This window comes from Grampus griseus, assembly GCF_964374135.1.
Source record: "Grampus griseus genome assembly, chromosome: X".
Classification (NCBI taxonomy): Eukaryota; Metazoa; Chordata; class Mammalia; order Artiodactyla; family Delphinidae; genus Grampus; species Grampus griseus.
In genome coordinates, this window is record NC_138999.1 from 21185985 (window position 1) to 21205307 (window position 19323).

The window sequence follows — 19323 nt, forward strand, 5'->3', positions numbered from 1 at the left end:
TGAAGCCCATGCTCTGGGGCCCGCGTGCCACAACTACTGAAGCCTGTGCTCCTAGAGCCCGGGCTCCGCAACAGGAGAAGCCACTGCAGTGAGGAGCCCGTGCACCGCAACAAAGAGTAGCCCCTGCTCACCACAACTAGAGAAAGCCCTGTGCACAGCAACGAAGACCCAATGCAGCCAAAAAAATTTTTTAATAAAAATTAAAAATTAGATTGAAAAAAAGGGTTCCTGGTTCTTAGGAGAAACAAAGATATCACAGAAGAGTCCTCTTTGCTCTTTCTGCAATACCCTCCCCTCAGTTGACAGTTCAAATAAAGTTTCTGAAACTATCTAACGTAGCTTATAAGACTGCAAAAGCCCCATATTTAGTAATGTCTGATTGAAGTCTTAATAATTTAAGTAATGTTCTACAATTTATTATTGTAAAATATTTACTCCACATAGTTCTCATTTGAAAAACTAGTAACTGCTTTAACCACAGGATTGCATTGTTCTTCAAGTTTGGGAAAGCATTTCAGTTTGACTTACTGGACTGTAAACCTTGGGTGCTAACCTTGCCTGGTAATGAAACATCGTTTCTTCCTAGTGCAACTTAATGGAAAGTCTCTTCGTGTTCCTCAGCAGACAACTGCTCTAAATATACTGGAGGTATAGTCTCGTTTTCTAGAGAGGGAAACAGGAAAAACACCACTGCTGCCGCCCCACCCCTGTTCTCCAAAAGCAAATGCACCCGCCTCTCTTGTCTGCTGTACTTTTTTACCCTTCAGGTTTATCAAGTAATTTTTTTCTTTTTAAGATTATGAAGCATGCTTAATGTTATAAAAGTTACTTGGATGGCTTTGAAATCAGGGTTACAAAATACGTTTTAAAGGCATAGCAGTAATCTTGAGTGAGTGTTTGGAAGAGGGGCTAGATCACGTGGCAAGTCTGGCAGCAATCATTTCTTCACTCCTGCCCCGTTTTTCCTAAGCAAATACACTTAGGGTGCTCCTCAGCGGTAGTGTAGGTGAAGGATTGTCTCCAAAAAGAGATTGGCAGCTTTAATTTGCTTGATATGTGCAATCATAGTCCGTGTTAAATTCAAAATGCTTGTCCAATCAAGGATTCAATATAGAAAAGAGGCAGTAACAAGCATGCTGCACGCTGTAATAAAGAAATCTGCTGATTGAAAACAGTTTATATATTTTGGAAATGAAATATTAGGGAATGTAATTGGTAAGAAAGAAAAGGATAGGGCTTCATAAATAATGGGAAATAGAGCATATTTTTTACTGATAGTACTAACTCGACTTAATAACATTTTGGTGTTGGATTTTTATATGCTAGAAAATAAGAAAGGTGAGTCCTTTCTTGTTACTCTAAATGTCATGATTAATGGAGTGACCTTTTTTATTTTTGTTTTCATAGAGAGCAGCTCTTTTGGGTTGAATCCGAGGTAACAGTGGGTGATGGGCTCCAGTTCTTTAAGAACTTTCACGGGACATCTTTCTTTTGTTTTCTCATCTAAGAAGACTAGATATAATTTTTTTAAGTTACAAGTGCTACATGAATGTATTTTTGTGGTAAAAGATCCCAACAGTAGAGAAGTGTATAGAGCGAATAATGGTCCCCCATCCTCTGCTCCACCCCCATTCCCCTCCCTGAGGTTACCACACTGGTTCTGTGGGCATCCTTCCAGCATCTTCATACATAGCTATCTGGATAGATTCATATGCAGATCATTTGAGGGGCAGTCTCATTAAGAAATTGGATTTTGCTGTTCATGTCATTCTCAAGCTATTTTCTGCACAGATATAAATCTATGTATAGAATCACAGCCTGGAGGGCTGATATTCGCAGCTCTGCACTAGAAACGTGTTGTCGATATGGACACCAACAGCTGTGTGTTGGGGTGGTTAGCGGAGACCCTCTTCACCAAGCTCCACCCCAGGTCACAAGCATCCCTCTTGGGGCTCCCTCACTCAGGTGGCCAGTATCCAGCTTTTCTCTCTGAGGAATAAAACCTTCAATAACTTGAACTTAAACCTCAACTATTTACCCTTAACAGTACCTTTACCTGTCTTCTGTTATATTTACCTTTTCCCCTATTTTTTTTTTAGTTCCTTTCCCCATTAATTTAAAATCCTACCTTTAGACTTAGCACTAGTAATCTCATTTTATATAAAAATCCAACTATTCACAAAGTTCTAACTAGAAGTGTTCACTGTGCCATATTGGTGTGTGTTTATAATGATGGGATGTGATGTAAAGGAGACTTATAGAATATAATTTGTTATTAATATGTGCTATTGTATTAACATTTTAACAGTCGGTCTACCATCCTTTATTACCTTTCATTAACCATCATGTTGAGGTAACCAAAATACCTGGTTCCCCACATCCATTCTAAATAAACTGGACTTTACTATGTAAAAAAAATGAAATTACTAAAAAAACTTAAGTACCACGTTTAAAAAATTAAGTATTTGCCGTAAGAAGAATAATCCATTGTCTTGCTAAGTTCTTTTGGTGTGGGACTGCATTTTTCCTCCAAGCATCAAGCCTAGTGTGCTGGTGATGAAGAGGGGAACACTAGAATGGTGTGACGTCACAGATGAGAAAACAGGCAGCCTGCCCCCCGGGAAGGCTCTCACAACAGAGTTCATCCCTGCAGGGAGGAGTTGAACCAGAATGCCATGCGCTTCTATGCTGGGAACAGGGCTCCCTGAACTTTTTTGACTTCATACTCGAGCATTTTTTTTTAACCAAAATCTCTGACCTTATATATTTAATTATAGATATGTAGGTCATCTGAAAGAGCATGAGTATGCTCCCCCTGTGTAATGTATCCTATGGAACAAACACAAAAGATAAATTCTTAAGTGGAGAAGGATGAGAAACTGTTTTTTAAATATGTGTATGGTATCTTCAATCCAGGCCTTTTTTCCCAAGAATCTTTTAAAAGACCATTTTGAGAGGTTTCATTTAGTTAAAACTAGTTTGAGTTAAAGCCACTTAACTGGGCAAACAGAAACTTGACTGTGTCCCACTGTGGGGAAAGCGGACCAGCCTGTAAGGGCCCCTCTGTCAAGCCCTTGCCTGTGGAACAGGATGAGACAGACGAAGACAAGAGAAGAGACCCCTTGACATTCCAGCCACACGTGCAGCATCTGAAACTCAGACCAAGCAAGGTGCAGCCGTTGTCCACCCAAACAGTAAATATTAAGGTCTTTGTTTTAGATTTTTGAAAATAAAAGAGAAATGTCCTTCATTTCTCCCCATAGGTAATAGAACACGAGCATTTGGGGTGCCACAGGCACGCAAACCCCCGTATGCATAGATTAGCCCAAGAGGTTCATGACCATCGTAGCCATCCTGTGACTTCAACACGTGCCTTTTCTGGTCATCAGAGCTCAGTGTGGCACCCTCTCCACTGTGTGATGCCCCACAGCTGGGAAGAGAGTCTCCATCTGCTCTGAAACCTCCCTTCTACAATTCAGTACACCCCATAATGCACAGGACACTTAAGCCCAGACTGTCGTGCTTGTGGGCCTCGGGGGAGTGAAACCAGAGTGCCTGTCTTTATCTGCTGCTCATCAAAACTGTGAAAAGGTGTGGCTTGATGCGCAAAATGCTCTCAGCTTCTACCAGAGTATATTCAGATTGGTGGTTTTATTATCTCCAGTGAGATACAGCAGTGGTGACAGGTTCACTGTAGTATGTTCACCGCGCCCTTAGCGTTACCTCGCTGCTCTAATACATGGACCAAGGTATTATTCAGGATTTGAAAGAGAGTTGGAGGGATTTCATGAAAAAAGGAAATCTATCATGTAGGCAATACTCAGGATATAATTTTTAAAGTTACTAGAACCTGAAAGTGTGCTGAAGATAAAATATTCAGAAGAACTTAGAGAAAATTATGAGCTGGTATCAGGTCTCCAGCAAGACTTCTGATGGTGGTGAATTTCTGACTTTGGAAAGGACCCTCCCTTCTGCTTGCAAAGCTCTGTGGCAAGTCCATGAACTGGGGGTGCATGTCCATAGCCCAGCCCAGATGCTTTCCTTTCTGCTTCCCTCTTTCCCCTTGGCTCTCTCATCTCTTTCTGAGCACCTGCTCTTGTTGGACCACCGCTGTCCCTCGAGTTTTAGTAGAGTTCTCTATCAGGAACCATACTGGACTGAAAGGGGAATTTGTTATGAGGATCCAGAGCCTCTCAGACCCCAAGGCCAGAAAGGCAGCTGGCCCAGAGGCTAGGTGGCCACCTGGCCTACTCCCCACGTGCATCTTGGCTCCTGTCTTGCACAACAGCTCGGTCCCTTTCTCTCCTGACTTAGAGGGACTTTCTGTCAGTCTCTCAGTCTTTCCTGAGAAACCAAGGCGTCTATAAAAACAAGTAGGCTTCCAGGGTTAGTCCCACTTTCCTTTCAACAACAGTTAGCCTGTCTGTTGACACTTAGCTGGCATAGTTGACAGGGTTCTCAGTTCCTCATCATTTTTGCTTCCATCACCCAGTTCTGGCTTGAATATTAGAGAGGGGACCCTAGACAAAGAAACTTGGACTTGGCCTGAGGAAGATATGGGTGAGGTCTGCTCATGGATCTGGTGGAATCTGTAATCATAACGAGAAACTTCTTACAAGTTTTATACCTGGATCCGAGCCTTCCGAGTTGAGGCCTATCTTGGCCTCTGTCCTGACACATGTGGAGGGTCTTCCCTTTTTCTGGAGATCTCCAAAGAATGTAGAGCCTGCAGTAGCCTGCTCCCTCTCCAGCCTCTTCCATTCACCTGAAGTATGTTCATCCACCAAATAGAAAGGCAGGCTCTCCCCTCTGATCATTCCGAACTGGCTTCTCCATGACCTCCTCAGTCAGGAGTCCTCCCTGGGAGCCACTGACCCAAAGCAAAGCTACATGTCCCGTTTTCCTCACCAGAGCCAGGCGCACCCCAGCTAGGCTGCTGTTTCCTGTTCTTGGGGACGCCTCTAGTTCTCAGCCCATTTCAGAGCAAAGATGTCATGAATTCAGGGTTTGAATTATTTTTCCCAGCCCCGTATTCTCTTGAGTAGCTCACTGTTCATCATCGTTCATCTTTCCTTTTTTCCCGTTAAATCCCCACCCACCTAGGAAAGTGGGTATTTCTTTTTTTTTTTTAAGAAAAATAGCCACTTAACAGTTGAATGACAGGAAGAATTCTCACCCTGAGGAGGAGTCTTGGTATTTATTGGACACGTGTGAAGAGTGAGCCTGTCTAACAGAGGGGTGGTTATCCTTCGTGAGTGCACTCAGGACAGTGGTTCCAAACCAGGGATGATTTTTGCCTTCCAGGGGATGTTTGGCAAAATCTGGAGACATGTTTGATTGTCACAACTCCGGGGAAGGGTGCTACTGGCATCTACTGGGTAGAGGCCAGGGATGCTGGTGAACATCCTACAATAGACACAGGATGGCCCTCACAGCAGAGAATTAACCACAATGTCAGCAAGTTAAGAAATCCTAAGTTAGGGCTAGTGAGATGGATGTGGGTGGGTGAGCTGCTGAGGAAGGTCTGGGGCCATTGTGCTAAATGCTGAGGAGACCCTAGATAGTATTTTGTCAAGTCAAAGGCCACCAGGAGAAGTAAACACAATGATGATCTTCTGGGCATGATGAAAGCAGCCTCGGTCTTTGGGTCACTGATTTTATAGAAAGGCAGCTGTGTTCCCTTGCTGTAGAACAGCGGTTTTCAGACTTGGGGTCTGGGGACTCCTTTACATGCTTAAAAAGTATTGAGGGCCCTAAAGTCACTTTAAAATAACAATAATAAACTCAAGTATGTCAACACAGAAACCTATTTTATGAAAATAACTATATTCCCCCACCCAAAACAAAATTGTGAGAAAAGAGCAGCATTTTGGATGTTGGCAAATCTATTTAATATCTGGCTTAACAGAAGACAGCTGATTTCAAATATATACTTCTGCATTCAGTCCATGGCAGCGCCATACATCATGGAGCCGCTGGAAACCCCACCGTAGACTCAGAGTGAGAGTGAAAAACACAACTAAGGTCTGAGTATAATTTTGAAAAAATTTTGACCTCAAGGACCCCTGAAAGGGGCTCAAGTCACCCCAGCCCCCAGGAGTACCTGGCCCCACACTTTAAGAACAGTTGCTCTAGAATGAGGGGGTCTGTGAACCTGAATGGGAAAAAAAAATTTAGCCTTCCTTTCAATCATGCATGGAGACCTCAAACTACAGTGGTATCAGTAGCAGAATCTATGATGTTGTCACCAACAGAAGTCAGGGATATTTTCAGATGACGTTACAGTTGCTGCAGACACCTAAAATATAATTTTATACTCATCATTGCTTTGAAATTGCAGTCATTACAGCATTAGATCTTGTTGTTAATGTTAATAAGAAAGTGCATACACTACTTACCATAAATATGTTCTTTAAATATTTTGATAAATGTATTTCAGTGTAATTGCGTTCCTTTGTAATCCTATGTGTTTTATTAAACCTATTTGAAAACATTCTGAGGAGGGGTTCATGGGCTTTATTTAGTAGACTGCCAAAGAGGTCGTTGGTATGAAAGTACTTAAGAAGCCTTGCCCTAGCGAGTTACACAGCCAAAAAAGCATCACTAGGCCATTTTGGGGAAGTGATCTGGCCCAAAAGCAAGCTGAAATTGGGATGTGTTCCAAGAAAGCAAGTTCCAGCACTGCTGTTGTCAGCCTCTATGTGGACCGCTGCCATTCCAGGTCCTCACGGGAAACAGCGTTCAACAGTTTTCAAGAAAGAGGTCAGCATCCTGAATTTGAGAAACTTTACAAAAGTTTCCTTTAAAAGTTCCCATAATTCACATGATCAACTTCAGCCTTCTCAGCAAACTCGGCTACCCTAAGAGTTCCAGACAGCCAAGGGTTTCCTGCCACTGTGACACATTAATAAAGCTTCCCAAAATTCCTGGACAGGCACAGACAGGGGCAAAAATGATTGCTTCTGAGAAGGGGCCTGGGGTGGATGGGAGACTTTTTGTTGGTTGGTTGGTTCTTGAATCTCGTCCGTTAAAAATGCACATAATTTCTCATATCAAAAATTCAGTTTGGCTGCTTACCAAAAGCAGTCCCTTTTCCCATAGCGTTCCCCTTCCCCAGACGTCAAAAGCAGCCACTTGTAACTCATCCTGCTGCCGCTGCTAGTGTTTCCTCCTTATCTCTGAACAGCTGGCACAGAGTGCAGTATCTGGTCGCTTCCTACAGTGGACAGCTCCCACCCCCACCACACACGCCGCCTCCTGCTCCCTCCCCCACCCCACGCTCACAAGGCAGTTATCAGGATTCTGACAGCTCAGCAGTCAGTATTTATACATACCAGACCTTCTCCTGGTTATCTAAACCTGCTCTTAATCCAGTTCAAACATACCCGGTATTCTGGGCCGATGGCTGTCATGGCCTGATGCACAGCTGTTATCCTGGGGCGCTCCCCTTACCCTCATCTGGGCATCGCCTTCACTTAGCACTTATTTCAGAGTGCTCGTGTCCTACATTCTGGTAACTGCTCCTCTTTTGGGGAGAGGTAGAGTAAGTATCTCTTCCAGTAGCTTCTGAGAAAGCGTCCATGGCAGATAAAGTGTTGAGACCTTGCTTGTCTTAAAATGTTCTTAATCTGCCCCATACCGAATCAATAGTTAGAGAATTCTAGGCTGGAGCTCAGTTTCCTTCACAATTTTGGAAACATTATTCTTCTGTCTTTTTTGAAAGCCTTTTAGATTCCTAATCCTTTCTATGTGACCTTCTTAAATCGCTGGTTCCTGTTTAGAAACTTGTAGCATCTCCCGTGCACCTAGTCGTGGCCACATTCACGATGGTGTGTCTTGGTCTCGAGCAGTTTTCACTCCTGCTGCTGGGCACTTTCCATCTGAAAAGGCAAGCCCTCCAGTTCTGGGAAATTTTCTTGAATTTCTTCTTTGATCACCTCCTCATCGTTTCCAGTTAAGTTTTTTCTTTCTGCTATGATGCTTTCAATTTCTAAGAACTTTTCCTTCTTCCCCAAGTGTTCTTGTTTCACGGATGAAATATGTCAGTAACTGGAGTGTTTTTTCTCGTGGGCTGGTCGATTCCCCAGAGTAGACTTTTCCAGTCTCCTACGTTGGGCAGGGGTGGGAGGGGAGGGATGAGGCTGGCTGCCAGCATCTGGGAGGAAAGGGAACGCAGGGTCTCAACATCCAGTATAGGCCCATTGTCCCCTTCATTTCAGAGACCCTCACTAGAGAATAAGCCTTCTGCCAGAATGAAGGTGGATATCTGGGGCCTGTTTCTGAAACCTACTTCAGCCAATTTTCTAAGGACACCCTTCAACTGTTCTTCTAGAGATAATCTTGGGACACCAGTTCACAAGCCCTTGGGAGTTCTATGGAATGAACCAGGTTCCTTTTCAACTCTCCCTACTGCCTGCCTAGAATTCTGCCTTCTAAGATCTGTTAAGTAAATTGCCTCTTGTCCTTCTGTTTTCTGACTTTTGCTTTCGGCACCTCCATTCCTGTTTTCCTCTTCCTTGGAGTTGATTATGCCTATAAAAAAATCCCTTACTGTAATTTTAGTGGAGATTTAGGAGTTCATGGAGCTAAATATATGTATTTAGTGTGCCATCTTTAACCAGAAATTTGGGAGTTTTCATTGCATGCTTTTTTGTACAGTTTGAATTTTGTCCATATTTATGTTCTAAGAATTCAAAATATAAATATTTGGGAAATTCCCTGGTGGTCCAGTGGATAGGATTCTGTGTTGTCACTGCTGTGGCCCGCATTCAATCCCTGGTCGGGGAACTGACCCATACGGGGAACTGAGCCATAGATAGATATAGATAGATAGATATATAGGTATAGATATAGATAGATACATATTTGTAAACAAAGCTTCCTTCTTTGTTCTTTATTACAGTTAAGAAAGATATTTCCACTTAAATCTGTACTACCATTTGAACATTCAGGAAATCCAAAGGCCTCAAAATATGGAATAGAGGAGGTTGGCAGAGGTCTTTGTGCGCCCTCTTAGCTCATATTCCACGTGGGTCAGATACGATGGGAAGTAGTTCTTTCTGCGTCTTCTTTCCTTTTTGATTAGATTTTAGATGAGACCCATAATTCAAAGTATAGTATAGTACTAAGTATGCAAATAGTAACAATAATAGTTAACATTTATTGAATACACTGAGCCCCAGATACTGTGGTAAGCGTGTTCTGTGTTTTAACTTAATTCCCGGAACAAACTTATGAAGTAGGCACTACTGTTATCCCTATGTTACAGATGAGAAGATGGAAGTACAAGGATGTTAAGAAACCTGCTCCAGGTAACATAGCAAGTTGATGGCAGAGTCAGGATTCAAACCCAAACAGTCTAGCTGTAGAGCACATTTTAAACTTAACTACTTATGTGCACAATACTAATGGTTTGTAAATCATGTGAATAACTAAAAGTACTGTCCCCAACTTTGTTGCACATGTTCCCAAACTTCCTTAATGGACCAATTGCCATAACTTCACCAACTTATAGCTCTTTTTTCCACATAAAACTTGCCAAAATGTCACTAGACTAAGGGAAAAAATTCTTCACTATCTACCTCAAATAAAATATTATTAGCAGAGAACTGGTTGGTATTAAGATAATTGCATAAAACTTGATTTTCATTGCATGAAAAGGATGTAAATTGGCCACTTACCCTAAAATAGTACTAGAGAATGCAAGTGATAAAACATGTCAGTATTCCTCTTTTTCCCTTTATTAATAATTGAGGGATACTTTAAAAATCATAAAAGATTACATAAGAGCTTTAGAAGAATTCAGATTTTCTTTACTAGCCAGTCATGTTCATTTTTATAAAACTGACATCACTGTTAAACCATTTTTACCTCAGGTTAAAATTTGACTGACCTTTTCTGTTACTGAGTCATACCAGGTCACTGAAACCTAAAATAAGTATGTTCTAAGCATTGGGCAACCATCATAACCTATTTAGAGCCAAGATCCACTCAAGACACGTTGACTTCTTGTATGTCACCACCGAGATGGCCAACACGTGCATCAGTAATGTCCCCATGTTCTCATTAGCTCTCCAAGAAGGGAAGGATGCCAGGAAGATGTGCAGAAGTAAATTCAATGGACTCTCTTTGGTCCAGAGTTATGGCTGTTGTTCTATGTATCAGCCTGTTTGTTGCTAACATTTTTTTTTTCTGCAATAACCTATTTTGCGATTTGACTTGACCCATGGTTCATCTGAATCCAGGCAATTACACTTATAGTAAAGGTTCTGCTGTCCAGTTTTTCTCCATCCTGAGGAATGTCAGGAGGCGAGTATTCTGCATCTAAAGGGAACATGAAAAGTAAAAATGGAAACACCTGGAGAGTGCTTTCACTCACATTAATCTGCTGCTCTTAGTGATGAGGCTCTGCTCTGCACGTGGCCTCAGAGCAGGAATTAAGAGTCAGACTGAGTGATGCTGCCTTGGTGTTCAGGTAGAAAGGCCTCATTGGCAAGGATAATAAAATGTACTGACTTCAATTACAAGGGGAATTTTGCCCGTTGAGTTTGAGTTGGGGAAATGACCTACAAATCACTAATATCCACGCATTGTGGAAGAGATTTGGACCCTGTATTTTCCCATATTTCCCCCTTATTAGATGGTAATTTTCCTTTAGGGATTTGGGTTTCTCGAGGTATGCATTGATAGGGAGATGGAAAGAGAGAGTAATGAATTAAAATCATTTTATGGTAAGTGTCTGTGCCTTTTCAACTATACGCTTCTCTTTGTAGAACTCTAAGTCAGGAAAATCATTCAGGTGAAGACTATGCATTTTGATGTTAACAGATTCCACTCTTATAGACAGACAACCAGTTAACAACATGAAATGAGACAGTGATGGTTTTCGAAATGAAATAATGTTTGATGTAACCTCGGGTTTCTCTCTGAACTTTGGCCACATTGTTAGAAAAGCTAGGAGGAGGGGAGCAGCTCTGTCAAGCACAGAATTACACACGTGGAAAAAAAATTAATCTAACTACTAAGGGAGAAGCCTATGTTCTCTTGCATGATATTTAGCAGCAAGAGCAAGGAGAGGGCTGTTTCTTTCTTTGTGTAATGTGCAGTAGTTACAATAAACACAAGATTTCCAAATCTCAGAGGACTCTCTTGACAGTTGCTTGATAACAGCTTTTTTCATTCCATAGTTTTGACAGTTTGTGTGTGTTGCCATATCTAGTGTAAACTAAAACATCACTGTCATTCTGTTTTTCTTTTGTATGTGGCTTCTTTTTTTTTTTTCCATCTTTAGGATAATGAAAAAGATGGGCTTTTCACTTGTAGACTAGAGTAAGGCAAGTTGTGTGTGGAGATTAGCGTGTGTTTATGAGTTCTGAAAGATTCGAGTTGACAGCAGAACACTGCTTTAAATAATTTTTTTTCTCCATATTGCTTCAGTAAAAGTGTAAGTGGGATGTGTAAGTTTTCTCTTAATCTTTTGTTAAATAGCAAATCTTAAGCATCTGTGTGGGTACCTATATTTATCTGTGGTTATTGAAAGTGAATGAATACAATAAATATCTAGCGCTCCTGGCTGTGCAGCCTTTGAGAAATGGAAAGCATTCTGTTCCTTGTCGTCTGAGAGGGCCTTGCCCTGCTCCTCCTTGGTACTTTCAGTCCCCGCGTATGCTTCCCATCAGCTGGTGGATCCCCCATCCCACCTGCTTCTGCCAAGTTCATAGCTAAATGAAGTCATCAGTTTGTTTTAGAAACAACAGGGTTTCAGTTGTTGTTTGTTTATCTGATCTTTGTTTTTCTGGAGGAACTCTAGAAATTAAACTGCATCAGCACCATTTGCAAGGCTGCAGGAGAGACAGCAGACCAGGAGCACATGCCAGGGTCATGATGGTCTTTACTCATCAGATGCAAACTCTCAGATTCTTCAGATTCAGGAAGGGGTCCCATACCTGGGATACCTTCCCCCCTCCAGCCCTGATAACCTTTTATGTGTAGAAACCTCGTGAGGTTATTTTGCCATCAAACCAAATTTTGCTGTAGCGTAGCAAAGCTCCCGATGCCGTCACCTGGCATGTTACAGACAAATTCCAATTACTTTTCTACTTCGAGCTATTGTTAAACACTACAAGCTAGCTGACAGTAAAATTATAAATACAGGTGTTGTCACACTACACTATAATCAGAATTTTAATTTGAATTTTCATTTGTAAAGCCTTTTTTTCCCACATGAAAATGGGAATAGAATTAGTTTTATTGACAGTAAAAAGACATTTTGAAAGCTTCCCAAATCATTACCTGTATTTAGCAGGAGGCAAAATTGTGTATGTCCATGTAAAAAGAAGAGTTTTATTATCACATATTTACTCATTATATTTGGTGGTAAATAAAACGGGGAAGACATGTTTGACAAATGATTGATGGAACTCACTAGGTTTTTGCTTCATCGGAACAATAGACAGACATAAATATATATTTTGCTTTTGTTTTGTTCTGCTATTCCTAATGCAGACCTGCAGACAAAATCTTCTTCCAGCAAATTAAGTACAGCCTGTTGGGAGTCTGCATGCCATGCTCAACTTTTTATTTGGCAATTTTCTCTTCCCCATATTCATCATCTGTGGTGCTCTTTTTTCCCCCTTTGCGTGGTGGTTGGAGTGGGTTCCCCCTTCTCAAGTCCCTTTTTTTTTTCCTCAAGGCATTTAGTGTCGTGTCTGCCAGATTTCAGTGATGAGCAGCGAATTGCTTTTAAAGTGGGCATTATGCCAGTTCAGCAGCACAATGGAAAACCAATCTTCCACCATTCTACTTCTGATGCTGTTATTGTAGCGTTTTAGATAACTGCTGCCACAAAAAAAGAACAAGAAAGGAAAAAAAAGATGTGCTCAATTGCTACCAGTTAGTCAAGTTAAATCCAGAGTAGCATTAAAATTACTCTGAAAACTGTTTGTCAGAGGTCATGTGCCGTCTGTGGCTGCCGTGCATAGGATAGATGTTCTGTTCTGGTGGGGTTTTTCCCTTTATTATTACTGTGACTGACCAGCTCTCTAAATAGCCCTTCACTACCTGTTTACTTATTGTCTTCACCTCCCTGTTGAAAAAAAATGTGTCAAACAGAAATGCTGAAAAGTTTCTTTAAAGTGCTGGAAATAGCAGGAGAGTGAGTTGTTCGGGGTGCTAGAGTTTGTACAGTGTGAAAGCAAAAAAAAAAAAAAAAAGTGGGGGGAGAGCAAGAACATAATTCTCTGGTTTCTATAGCAAGATTACTGTTTTCTTCTTTTTATCTTCACTTTTCAACCACTGGGTTCACTGTTCTACTTTTTTTCTTAATAGCACAAATGGAATTTATCCTCTCTCCATCTCGAGTCCCTCCCCCCCTCCACTGGCTTTGCTTGTGAATGAAAGGGACTCCCACTATGACTACAGGACAGATGGCAGCTGTATATGTTGTATTTGATGTATTTTGAAGTGAACCATATTTTTAAATTCAAGGCCAACGGATGGGCTATTTTGAGAGTGGCAGTAACACTATACTTAAAGCCTGCTCCACTTCCACAGAATTTATTTAGACTTTTAAAATTGCATAAATAAATAACCTATAATCTGTGCTCAAAATAATTGAGTTGTGATCTATTAGATGTATTGCAAAAATAATAAAAGCAACTCAGGTTTCTGGACTGCCTTTCTTCTAAAGAATGTATGTTTATTTATCTTTATACTATCTCTAATAGATTTTTCTCTCCATATCTATTATATCATCAGACTCTAAGCCTTATGAAGGCAGGCATTTTTAAAATTTATTATTTTGTTTGTTATATTCCACATAAGAGTAAAATCATATGGTCTTTCTCCATCTGACTTATTTCACTTAGCATAATACCCTCAAGATCCATCCATGTTGTTGCAAATGGCAAGATTTTGCCCTTTTTTATGGCTGAGTAGTATTCCATTGTATATATATACACCACATCTTCTTTCTCCATTCATCCATTGATGGTTGTTTCCTTGTCTTTCTTGGCTATTGTAAATAATGCTGTGATGAACATAGGGGTGCATATATCTTTTTGTATTCTTTTCGTATTCTTTGGGTAAATAGAAGTGAGATAGCTCGATCATATGGTACTTCTATTGTTAATTTTTTGAGGAATCTCCATACTGTCTTCCATGGTGGCTAAGGCAGGCTTTTTTTTTTTTTTTTTTTTTGCGGTATGCAGGCCTCTCACTGTTGTGGCCTCTCCCATTGCGGAGCACAGGCTCCGGACGCGCAGGCTCAGCGGCCATGGCTCACAGGCCCAGCCGCTCCGCGGCATGTGGGATCTTCCCGGACTGGGGCACGAACCCGTGTCCCCTGCATCGGCAGGCGGACTCTCAACCACTGCGCCACCAGGGAAGCCCAAAGGCAGGCATTTTTGTCCGTCTTGTTCATTCCTGTATCCCCAGGGCTTAGAACAGTTATCTGGCACATAGTAGGCACTCAATAAATATTTATTGAATCAGTTAATAATCCATGTTTCTCCTGTGGGTTCATAGAATTGTAGTGTATTTATTTATTCATATTTTTAAAAATCCAGCTAGAATGTCAAACTGTGCTCCTGAAGTATAGCAGTCATACTGATTTAGTCTTTGATTCCTTCCTTCACCCCTACCCCATCCCAAATTGTGCTTGACACCCTGTGGGTACTCAGTAAATATTTGTTGAATGAACAAGTGGAGAGGCCCAAACACGGGTAATTTGCCAGTGGGGGATGTCGTCATTTGGTTGTAGAGATGAAGATAGACGAACGCTCCACCTGTCAAGAGTCTCTGAGTTCTCAGCTTTATGTTAGTCCAGAGTTCTTTACCTGGTATCATGGTTTTCTGGGCTTGTAGTCAAGCATGTTTCAGATTCATATTTTCCCCAGTTTCTAGTTTAACATTCAATGTTAGCTAAAGCATTCAAGAAAAGGCCCTGATAATGATGCGGTCAGTATTCGTAAGCAGCCCATCCGTTAGTGCCATCTAAATGAAGACATTGCATGCTCTCCGGTGTGAGTGGTCCTGTCTTAACGTGGGAAGGAGGCTGCCCTGCATAGTGGGATGCATCCGTGCTAGCAGTTACATCTCCCTCTGCACCATTTACCTTTTCTGTGGAATTGTGGTTGAGATATTCTGTCATTCCGTCACATCCTCCACTACCTGCCTCCCTGGAACTCCCCGCTTCCATCTGCGAAGTGAGGGAAATGAGGGCCTAGAGGCTGCTTAACGAGGTCAGAGGGTTCAGAGAATTCAGTGACTTAATCACAAACTGTACCGTGTAAGAGACACACCGCTCTCCCTTTTAATCATTGAGTCTTAAATGTGACATAGTTTTAAATGGATAGCAACAATTTGCAAATCAGTCAGACCCATTTTGTAATTAGCTTTGGACTAAGCATTAAAAAGTATACATTGAGGATTGTGATAGTAAAAATGCAGAGCAGTGTGTGTATTGTTTGTTGACATGGAGGTAGTGAGTGTCTCTCACTACTAACAGATTCTCTCAAAAGAATGCCTTGATAGAAGCCTTTTTTTTTAAGGAGCATATAAAAGGACTTTCTTAAGTTTTACCACAAAAAAGAACCTGAGAATGTGCAATAGAACTTGTTAGTGGCTTTATTTGAGAAGCATCTGGAATGTGCAATAGAACTTCCCTGATGTGCTCGTTCCATCTTTTTTTCTCTAATCATTTGACCTTCATCCAAGAAGAACCAAAGAACACACTGAAATAAGAATTCATATTTTTATTAGAGCAGATTTTATTAGAGCAGATTTTAGATCTATAAAGTGAACCATTTGGCCTTACATGCCCTGGCATCAGCATTGTACCCCGGGGGGAAGATGAGCATGTTCGTTCTAGCATCCTGCATCAACATGGGCTAAAATTCCGAAGACTTTCAGTTGCCTGGGCCAAAGATGGGAAATCTTCCGTAAGAGTGCTGAGGAGAACTTGTGCATTTCTAAATCTCAATCATGCAGGCTGGGGGGTAGGAGAGTGCGAGTTACTCTTAGTGTCCCTCCACACTGAGTTTAGAGGAAAGAGCACGAGCCTTGCAAAAAGCTTCCTGGTCCAGTTTCCTCATGGGTATCGTGTCTCCTCTGTTTAACTTATGGCGTTGTTTTCATCGTAGCTGCTTAGCATCGCCATTGTGGCCATGGACAATTCAGAAACAAATGGGCATGGCTGTGTTCCACTAAAACTTTATTGATAGAAACAAGTGGCAGCCTGGCTTTGGCCTTCAGGCCATAGTTGGCTAACCCTTGCCCTATAATAATGAAAGGTATAAAACATAAAATACCAAAAATTTTTTGACTGCTTCTAGTAAAGAACCCCATTTGGGAGTCAGCCAGTATGGTCAGTGCTTGGCCACCCTTGTGAGGAAGAAGCCTAAAGGGACTCTGTCTTTCAAGAGAAAGGCTTCTGTAATTTTTAGGTCACACTTCCCAAATTCTTGCCAAATTCTATAGGGAGAATTTACATTCCATTCAGCTTGTGTTTGTCAGTAGCTTCACTTAGGCCACCTAGTCTCACAAGAGCCTTTAGCTTTTCTCTAAGAAAATGTTCCTCCTTAAGACACTCAATTTCCTTAGAGCCTTGATGTAAGTTACGGTAGAGAAAGGATGCCCGTAATAAAATTGCTAAGTAGGCTGGAGCACTGCCACTAGTTACCTCCCCAGGGCAACCCTAGAGTCTTTGATGGGGGAGAAGAGTTGATAGAGAGGGACAACGGCCATCTTGATGACCAACCAGTTAAGGTTTCAAGATATGTGGTCAGTTCTTTTTTTTTTTTTTTTTTTAAGTATTTATTTATTTATTTGGCTGTGTCGGGTCTTAGTTGCAGCATATGGGATCTAGTTCCCTGACCCCAGGGATCGAACCCAGGCCCCCTGCATTAGGAGCGTGGAGTCTTAGCCACTGGACCACCAGGGAAATCCCCTATGTGGTCAATTCTGTTGAAACTGGTAGAGAATCCTACTTAAAGAGTGTCACTGTCATATCCTGGAATGGAGTACACCACGGTCTTCAGGGTTCCAAGAGGCAGAATCATATTAGCTTAATGGAAGAACTTATCCCAGAGAAAGTACAGTATATCAGTTCATAGAATTTAAGAAGGTAGAGGTTGCTAATCCTGATACCCTGAAAACATTGGTATTTCAGACTTCATGGTTGGTTCTTTGAGTGGCTGGATTGCTTTAATATTTAGATTGTATCTGTTGAGTCAGAAATTCAAAACCACATCCATTTTACATAAACATAAAATCCAGAGCAGCCAAAAAAAATCTACCTAATACAGAATTTACCTTCTTATATTTTCCTTGGATAACGAGTTTGATGTCATTTAACAGTCTGCCTTTGACTTTCTCTTTCTGCTTTTCCTCAGATTTCTTAAGGTCTTAGATTTCCACCCATTCCCTAGGCACGCCACGCTGAGTCAGTTAGCTTAGGCACTCCACACTGAGTGGCAAGTTGGCAAATAATATATTTATTCATGTTTTCCTGTACTCCCACCATTTGTCCAGGGCAGCAGCCCTCTCTGATAGGCCGATTCTAAGATGGCGCCCCAATGATCCCCGTATCACTCTTGTACAGTAGCCCTCTTCCTTTGCGTGTGGGCTGGACCAAGTGACAAAAGGAATGGGATATCACTTCTGAGATTAAGTTACAAAAGAATCTGACTTCTCTCTTGAGCACGCACTCCGAGGAAAACCAGCTGCCATGTTGTGAGCTTCCCTGTGGATAAGCTCGCATGATGAGATATTGAAGCCTCAGTCCAACAACCTGAGAGGAATATATAGTCATTTATTATATTATTATGTTGCCAGAGTACCTGTTTGATTTGGATTAATCAAAAATGTTCACTTTTCCTCCATAAAGAATGTAACTCTCACCATCTTGGGGTATGACATCTATAGATGCATGATACACAAGTTGGGAGGGAATGTTCACAACCCATGAACAAACATGGAACCCAGGAAAGGCCGAGAGCCCTTGGAATAATTGTAGCTGCATCCATCCCCAGTGTGCAGAAGGGAAAGGGTGTTGAAGGAGGCTTGCCTTAGTGCCAGGATCTAGGCAGGCACAGCCTCTTTTCTGTCCTCTGTCTAGAAAGTGGAAGTGGCCCTGAGCCCTGATCATAGCATAACTGTTAGCTCCATGTCCAGCTATGGCCCAGTCATAGTTCTATCCAGTTTACATGGATTAGAACTGTCCCTGACCCAGTAGCATGGGCCATGAGAACAGGAGGCTGGTGAGAAGGGAAGATACCCAGAGGATTAAGGAGCAACCAAGGCAAGGCCTGTCGATGTTCTTTTGCCTTTATCCCTAAGAGGACAAGAGCTTAGCTGGTGACACAGCCTTGGGCCCAGACAGGGAGTGTGGAAGCCGTTCCCTTGGGTGCCCCTTGTGCCTGTTTGCTACACCCTAAGGGCATTTTTCTTCTCCCACCTGAGGAAAATGATCACTTAAACTGGACTGTAGCTTTTCCCACCTATCTGTCACCATCATTGTCAGTGACTAACATTTGTTGAGCATAACTTGACCCCAGAAACTGCCTGGGCACAGTAACCCTTCAACCTACTCATTCCTTAAAGTGAATAAAAATAAGCAGGGGCTTGATGTCCACAGATAATGAGCCCAGAAATGAGTCCAGAATTTCCAATTCCAAAGCCATTGCCAACTCCCAATCTATACTTACTGCATTTAGTACATATCCATTTTCTTTTCCTCCCTCGTCTGCCCTTCCCTCCCAAAAAAGAGTGTGCCGGCCCACACCCACACCCTGTTAACTTCCCAGGGTAAATAATTTCCAGGTCCTGTGAGTAGTACATGTAACCAGATAGCACCCAGGTTTAGAAACCATGTAAGTAGAGATTAAGATAATTAAACATCAAGGTTAGAAATGGTGGGACTTCCCTGGTGGCGCAGTGGTTAAGAATCTGCCTGCCAATGCAGGGGACACGGGTTCGTGCCCTGGTCCAGGAAGATCCCACATGTCACAGAGCAACTAAGCCCGTGCACCACAACAACTGAGCCTGTGTGCCACAACTACTGAAGCCCGCGCGCCTAGAGCCCGTGTTCTGCAACAAGAGGAGCCACTGCAATGAGAAACCCGTACACCGCAATGAAGGGTAGCCCTTGCTCACGGCAACTAGAGAAAGCCCGCGCAGCAACGAAGACCCAATGCAGTCAAAAATAAAGAAAAAGATAAGAAATGGTATGTGAACAATAAAGATACTCTGTGCACTTCTTGGATATTGTTGCTGACACAAGCCTTTGAAAGCCTGGAGTCTTCAGGAAGAGTGGTACAGGTGGAA

The 19323-nt window shown here is 42.0% G+C and overlaps 1 protein-coding gene across 1 annotated transcript in view; it reads left to right on the plus strand.

Annotated features, from left to right (window-relative positions):
• POLA1 (DNA polymerase alpha 1, catalytic subunit) overlaps positions 1 to 19323 on the plus strand; it is a 306776-nt gene that overhangs the window by 278562 nt on the left and 8891 nt on the right. The window lies entirely within an intron of this gene.